The 8,227-nt window shown below is 44.6% G+C and overlaps 1 non-coding gene across 1 annotated transcript; it reads left to right on the top strand.

Moving 5' to 3' along the window:
* The first annotated feature begins 7,332 nt into the window (after positions 1 to 7,332).
* LOC148166764 (5S ribosomal RNA) lies at positions 7,333 to 7,452 on the top strand. The gene has a single exon (XR_015770947.1). It is a non-coding gene; the product is annotated as a 5S ribosomal RNA (ribosomal RNA).
* The last annotated feature ends 775 nt before the right edge of the window (positions 7,453 to 8,227 follow it).

Genomic DNA, 8,227 nt, shown 5'->3' with positions numbered 1-8,227 from the left:
CAAAGATTTCAAAATAAATGCTTAAGACTTGCTCTTAACGCAGACAGATACACTCCGCTCCGTCAACTTCATCAGGACGCGAATCTTCCACTCCTACACCATTACATCCATTCCCTTTCCGATAAATTCTACGAGAAGCAGGTGCGGCACGTACCTCTTCTCAAACAATCCCTCAAACACCCAGCAGGAACTCACAAGTTCCCGCACTCGGGTGTCCCCAATCTAGACCGGATAATCCGCTGAATTTTGTTACAGGCAAAAGGCAGCGGAAGAAGAACCGTAAACGGCAATCGACCAGCCACTGACCATATCGGAACAGGAGTCCAGGAGCCCCCTGGAACATCAATCCGAGGATCAGGAGTCCCCGGAGCCCCCTGAAACCTCACCACTAGACCATACCGCACCAGGAGCCCAGGAGCTCCCTGGAAACAGAAACCGGACCGGAAGTCCCAAGACCTCTTTGAGGTCAACACTGTAAATAGTTTTTTAAATATCCTTTGTACATAGTAGATAATAAGGTTAGGGTTTTTACTAAAATTTCATTTTCCCTAAATTAAGGTAACCGATAAGTAGGCTAAACACCACAAATGTATGCAACCAAGGTTGCCGGTGAGCCATAAAATAAATGTAATATCTTAGATTGTATAATAAATGTAGGCTAGGTTAAGGCATCAGCGCCACACATTAGCATAAGTTAATCTTAAGTGTGATATGTATTATCTTAGTGATTGCATGCGTAACTTCAACCGAATAAAAATCCTGTTGAATTTGAATTTGGTTCTCGTCCGATCACCGAAGTCAAGCAACGTCGGGCGCGGTCAGTACTTGGATGGGTGACCGCTTGGGAACACCGCGTGCCGTTGTCTCTACTCTTTTCTTTTTTTATTAACATTTCTGATGTCAAACTTTTTTTAAATATATTTTTCACTATTTATATTTTCTCTCAGGAACTTATATAGTATGAAGACGAAAATTTTTAATTCGTTCGAGTTGAATTTGTGGTTCTGAAAAGAACCGATTTTTTTTCTTTTTTTTCCAACCAACTTCCAAGCTGCTCGAGGAGGATTTATTTTGAACTGGTGTATTTGGTGACGGCCTTGGTTCCTTCAGAAACGGCGTGCTTCGCCAATTCACCGGGCAAAAGAAGACGCACCGCCGTCTGGATCTCCCTGCTGGTTATGGTCGAACGTTTGTTGTAATGAGCGAGGCGACTGGCTTCAGCAGCTATACGTTCGAAGATGTCGTTCACGAAACTGTTCATGATAGACATAGCCTTGCTGGAGATACCGGTATCGGGATGGACCTGCTTCAACACCTTGTAAATGTAGATGGCGTAACTCTCCTTCCTCCTGCGCTTCTTTTTCTTGTCGCTCTTCGAGATGTTCTTTTGAGCTTTTCCGGCCTTCTTGGCCGCCTTACCGCTGGTCTTGGGTGGCATTCTCTTCTAGTCGTCGAGTTAAAAAAACGTTTAAAAACAGAAAACGAGACAGACACGACGTGCACGTTACGACGAGTATACTCGATCTAAAACGCCGCACACCTAAAATCCCTCTATTTATAACGAGCGAGCGACAAACAGGCGCTCCGCCTTAGTTCGTCGTTCGACCATTGCCCTAACGAGATGGCGCTGTACCGACCATATAAATTTCTAGCCTTCGCCGCGTTCGGCATTTATTTCAAGCCGTACGTTTGTCAGTGCGCTTCGTGTCAGTCGCAGTAGGTGTTTTGCTGTTTATATCGTATAACAACATGTCCGGAAGAGGAAAAGGAGGTAAAGTGAAGGGAAAGGCGAAGTCTCGTTCCAGTCGTGCCGGACTTCAGTTTCCCGTCGGCAGAATTCATCGTCTTCTGCGTAAAGGAAACTACGCCGAAAGAGTGGGTGCAGGTGCTCCCGTTTATTTGGCGGCCGTAATGGAATATCTAGCCGCCGAAGTTCTCGAATTGGCAGGAAACGCCGCCAGAGATAACAAGAAAACCCGTATCATTCCGAGACATCTTCAATTGGCTATAAGGAACGACGAGGAGTTAAACAAGCTCCTTTCCGGCGTTACCATCGCCCAAGGCGGTGTCTTGCCCAACATCCAGGCGGTGTTGTTGCCCAAGAAGACCGAAAAGAAGCCTTAAATTTAATTCTTCGCCGCCGTCATCTCGAACGAAAAACAAAAACTTTTATAAAAACCATCTTCACATCGGCCCTTCTCAGGGCCAAAAATTCAACTCGAACGAATTGATTTTTTCGCCAAAATACAACAACCTATGAGAATCATGTTAAAAAGTCTTTTAGATATTTTAAAGTTAAACCGATCAATTAATTCATTATACGAGCGTAGACTGAACGGAAGATTTTCGATTACATTCAACCAAGAAAGATGATTTTTACGACTTTTCATCGTAATTTTTAGAAAAATTCAATGCCCGACTAAAGCACGAACTCGACAACTCTATCTATAATAATTTATTGATTATCTAATTCAAGAAACATTCCGATTCGTCGTAAATTTCTTCACATTTCGCACATTAATCTGTTAAGAACATACACACACACACCGGTCGCCTATACGTGCTCTCCGTCTCGATAATTTCTTGCAGCAGCAGTCGTCAGCGGTGAGCCGTAATACTACAATCAATCGTTTTATTTGCTATGAGATTTTGTTTCAAGTCACGTCTGAGGAGAGTAACTCTACCCCATATTGGACATAACCTCAAATATACTCTTCGTGGCAAAAACGTTCTTTTAACGATGGTCATTCTAACCTAAAACTGCTGTCAAAATTGTCAAAGTCGCCGCCTGGATCACAAATTAAAATGATCACTCACTCCGTACGATTTTCATTTCGATTTGAAGACAAACACACAATTGAGCAACATATTTAATTCGTTTGATTTATTTTGTGGTTCTGAAAAGAACCGTTTTTTTTTGTTTGTTTGTTTGCTTGCCTGCGGGGGGTTTGTTGTTATTCCTCTGAGGATGCGGATACACGTCATAAAATGATAAAATTAACCGCCGAAACCGTAAAGGGTACGACCTTGACGTTTCAGGGCGTAGACGACGTCCATGGCGGTGACGGTCTTACGTTTTGCGTGTTCGGTGTAAGTTACGGCGTCACGGATGACGTTCTCGAGGAAGACCTTCAACACACCTCTGGTTTCTTCGTAGATGAGACCGGAAATACGTTTCACACCACCACGACGAGCCAATCTTCTGATCGCCGGTTTCGTTATACCTTGGATGTTTTCGCGTAGAACTTTGCGATGACGTTTGGCGCCACCTTTTCCCAATCCTTTGCCACCTTTACCACGACCGGTCATCTTGATAAAATTAGGAAATTCTTCGTACAAAACGACGTAGCTTCGACCAAGTTCGTTATGGAACTAACGTCAAAATTTCATTCCGCGGGACTATTTATAAGTTACGGCAGCTCCACCTCGCGTTAAAAACGAATCCACCAATGGCGTCGCCGTATGACTCATCGAGTTTATAAAACGGCCGTTGGCGCGACGAAAATTTTCAGTTGACTTTCGAACGTTCGTACGTACGGTCGGTCGTTCGGTCGAAGCAAGCAAGCAAGCCACTACCTACGTTAATTCTTTTCATTTGATTCATCCGATATCCGAGATGGCGAGAACTAAACAGACGGCTCGTAAATCTACCGGTGGCAAGGCACCTAGAAAACAGTTGGCCACGAAGGCGGCCAGAAAAAGCGCTCCCGCCACCGGAGGTGTCAAGAAACCTCACCGTTACAGGCCCGGTACGGTCGCCCTTCGTGAGATTCGTCGTTATCAAAAGAGCACTGAACTTTTGATCCGCAAGCTGCCTTTCCAACGTCTCGTCCGAGAGATCGCCCAAGATTTCAAGACCGATCTCCGTTTCCAAAGTTCGGCCGTGATGGCACTTCAAGAAGCCAGCGAGGCTTATCTCGTCGGCCTCTTCGAAGACACCAACTTGTGCGCCATCCACGCCAAACGTGTCACCATCATGCCGAAAGACATCCAATTGGCGAGACGCATTCGTGGCGAGAGGGCTTAAATTTCCTCCATCCATCCATCCATCCATCCGATCCGACCATCTAGAATTAACAAATTCTTCATCTTCGAAGGTGTTAAAAGAAGAAAAAAAAAATCGGTTCTTTTCAGAACCACAATTATTTTCCAACGAATTGAAAATTTATCGTTCGCGCATGCAACTTTTTGAGATTGAAAAAAAAAAAAAAAAAAAAAAAAAGTTAGGTTATGTGATTTATTCACAAAATTCGTACTTACATAAAACGATAAACTTTTGCTTTTTTCTTTCACATTAAATTTTCTTTTAACTGAGACTATTTGAAACATTATTATATAATAAAGTTTATCATTCTTTGTAATAACACTGTTTCGACAGTCAAATGAATAGACAAGAAAATCAAATGAAAGTATGTATCTCCTCAACAGAATGTGCATTGTCCAAGCGAATCTTTCGTTCGTTTCTTGAAAATAATTGTGGCCCTGAAAAGGGCCATTTATTTGTATCGATGGTGCCCCTACGTCGATATATACGATCGGAGCACGTTCCCGAAACCACCAGGACGTCGTCGTCGTTGAAAAAATTAAATCATCGTCGTCGACTTTTCACTTCTTTCTCTTGGGTGAAGCGGTTTTTTTCGCTTTGACGGTGACGGCTTTGGCCGTTTTCGGTTTCGGCGCTTTCGGTTTCTTGGTTGGACCGGCCTTGTTGGATTTCTTCGCTTTCGATGGCGTCTTGGGTTTGACGGGCGATCTGGAGGCGGCGCTGGCTTTCTTTTCGGGAGCGGACGCAGCCTTTCTAGCCTTCGATACGGCGACGCTCTTCTTTTCGGCGGCAGTTTTCTTAGACTTGGCCGAAGCGGCGGGGGCGGCCTTCTTACCGGCTTTTGAGGCGGATCCTTTTTCGGCGGACGTCGGCGCTGACGCGACGGAACGTTTAGCAACGCCCGTCTTCTTGGATTTCGCCGATGACGACGCGGTCGCAGCGGCAGATCTCTTTTTCGTGGCGGACGGAGCCTTAGCTGCACCGGTGACGGCAGAAGCCAACTTGAACGAACCGGAAGCTCCTTTTCCTTTGGTTTGGACCAACGAACCGGATGCGACGGCGCCCTTAAGGTACTTCTTGATGAAAGGCGCAAATTTTTCCGCGTCGACTTTGTAGTTGGCCGCGACATATTTCTTGATCGCCTGCAACGAAGAACCGCCGCGTTCCTTCAAGCCTTTGATGGCGTTGGTGACCATCTCCGAAGTGGGCGGATGAGAAGGTTTGCTTCTCGGATTTTTGGGCTTCTTCTCCTTCTTCACCGGTGAGGAGCCGGAAGTGGCACCGGCGACCGTCGAAGCTGCTTGATTTTCTACGTCGGCCATATTTTCGTCTATCGCGCGCGCGTTTTTTTCTTTTTATTATAGGTAGGCTTATTCTTCGGTGAAAGAACGAATGAACTTTACAGAACGAATTGGGCGCCAAAGTCAAAGTGTTGGCGCGTTCGAAAACGCGCGGACCGCGGACTAAACGAGAGCCTTCTCGTCGAGTTAGAAAATTCAGTGGGCCTCGAATACAGCTTTCGCGTGATGGCATCGTTCTCTTTACGCGAAGATCACCGCCTCCGGGTGCGGGAACATGAGCGATTCGGTCGGCGATGGCCTCCTGAATAACCTCAAGTTTTCCCGGACGACCAGCCGACCTCCAAAAGCGAACAAGGACCGATCGAACGTCGACTCGAACAAAGACCCTCCGAAACAAGGAGATGACATCCAAGTTCGACGCCGACGTTACGCGTTTTCCACGAATAACAGGAAAGTTCCGCTTTCGACCAGACAAACTTGGAAGCATCCTCTACAAGTTTCACGAACGAATCGGTCGAAAAGTACGTGCGATCTTTTCGAAAATCGCCTCGCAAAGAGACGCAGCACGGATCGGAGCGACGACCGACGAACCTGCAGAGTGTAGGAAAAAAATTCACAAACGGTCGAAGATGACGTCCGAGAAGGTCGAATTTTTTCAAGAACGAAGATAAAACCTTCGCCTTTCGTAGGAGTTGATTTTTGAAAACGATCTTGACGAACAGGTCGGAAAAAAAACGATGTCAATTTCGGACTCGACCATGAGAAACGAATTTGTACGACGAACGGACTTTTCGAACGACTTTTTTCGCAAAATCGACATTTTTTCCTCAAAAATTACCTCACACGACGAAATCCCATCATCGAAACATCACCGAAAACAGTTTTGACGGCGAAATTCTCGTCAATTTTACGAAAATAAAGGGAAAATCAGACGGACCACCGTCGAACATCCAGCGACGGGAACGGACGAGTTTTTTAATTTTTCTTGCCAATTCATTGCGAAAGAAGCAATTTTTCTCGACGAAACCATTTTATAATCATAAAAAAAACTCCCCAAACACCACAAACCAACAAAAATACGGAAATCTTGCATTGTTTGCATTTTTCAGACACTCTAAATAAAACTACGTCGATGTCGGCGGATTTTCAGTCGGTCGTCGGTCGACAGAAATCCAACGAAATTTTCATTTGTTCTTCTCAAAAACGAAAAACAAACAAATCAACAAAACATTCCCTACTATTAGTCGACATTTCGAGCAGAAACTACGAACGTCGAAAGATTTAAAAAATGAAATATGTAGGTGTGCGTGCGTGCGTACTTACTTGAAACTTTTTTCTTGTTTCATCGTCGCACTGGAACAAATTAAATTTTAATGCAATGTAAACGCGACCACACTTTCGACGAAAACATCTCTATGAATCGAACGACGTCGGAAAAAGAATAAATCGAGAAGAGAACAAATCATGAAACAACACACACCCACCCCGCCCGGCCCGGCCAGAGTGGTGGGAATTTCGATGAATGAACAGACAAAGAAACCAACTCTGTTATCAGTTCTAAGAAAGAAAGCAGGTAGCGGCGGCGGCGAACCTTCGACCGTACTACGGTCAGTTCATGAATTAACCCCGTCCGTTCGGAGTTTATTCATCTCCGGTCCGTGTCGGCGTTTACTTCAAGTGGGTGCTATTTCCATCTAAGCAAGCAAGTGAGTAAGTAAGTTCTCAAATTTTAAATTACGTTAATCGCAAGTGACTCGTTGAGATCGTCAAACGAACAATTTAATTTAACGCCTCATACGAGTTTTTTTTTTTCGTCATTTTGTCGCAAAAAAAAAACTAAAAAACGACTCGCAAAAAAAAATTTTTTTTTTTTCTTCTTTTAAATCTTGTACATTTTCTGACATGTGTACCATCGAAAAATGTCACATCCAAACGATCGAACAATCACAAAAAATCGTCAACGTACCATCTTGGAAAATTTTACCAGGCAACGACCATACCACGTTGAAAACTACCGGTTCTCGTCCGATCACCGAAGTCAAGCAACGTCGGGCGCGGTCAGTACTTGGATGGGTGACCGCTTGGGAACACCGCGTGCCGTTGTCTCTACTCTTTTCTTTTTTTATTAACATTTCTGATGTCAAACTTTTTTTAAATATATTTTTCACTATTTATATTTTCTCTCAGGAACTTATATAGTATGAAGACGAAAATTTTTAATTCGTTCGAGTTGAATTTGTGGTTCTGAAAAGAACCGATTTTTTTTCTTTTTTTTCCAACCAACTTCCAAGCTGCTCGAGGAGGATTTATTTTGAACTGGTGTATTTGGTGACGGCCTTGGTTCCTTCAGAAACGGCGTGCTTCGCCAATTCACCGGGCAAAAGAAGACGCACCGCCGTCTGGATCTCCCTGCTGGTTATGGTCGAACGTTTGTTGTAATGAGCGAGGCGACTGGCTTCAGCAGCTATACGTTCGAAGATGTCGTTCACGAAACTGTTCATGATAGACATAGCCTTGCTGGAGATACCGGTATCGGGATGGACCTGCTTCAACACCTTGTAAATGTAGATGGCGTAACTCTCCTTCCTCCTGCGCTTCTTTTTCTTGTCGCTCTTCGAGATGTTCTTTTGAGCTTTTCCGGCCTTCTTGGCCGCCTTACCGCTGGTCTTGGGTGGCATTCTCTTCTAGTCGTCGAGTTAAAAAAACGTTTAAAAACAGAAAACGAGACAGACACGACGTGCACGTTACGACGAGTATACTCGATCTAAAACGCCGCACACCTAAAATCCCTCTATTTATAACGAGCGAGCGACAAACAGGCGCTCCGCCTTAGTTCGTCGTTCGACCATTGCCCTAACGAGATGGCGCTGTACCGACCATA

Source organism: Gnatocerus cornutus, unplaced genomic scaffold, assembly GCF_029298725.1.
Source record: "Gnatocerus cornutus isolate USDA-ARS CGAHR unplaced genomic scaffold, icGnaCorn1.1 Chromosome158, whole genome shotgun sequence".
Lineage (NCBI taxonomy): Eukaryota > Metazoa > Arthropoda > Insecta > Coleoptera > Tenebrionidae > Gnatocerus > Gnatocerus cornutus.
The sequence above is the reverse complement of the archived record's forward strand: the minus strand, read 5'-3'. Positions and strand labels throughout refer to the sequence as shown.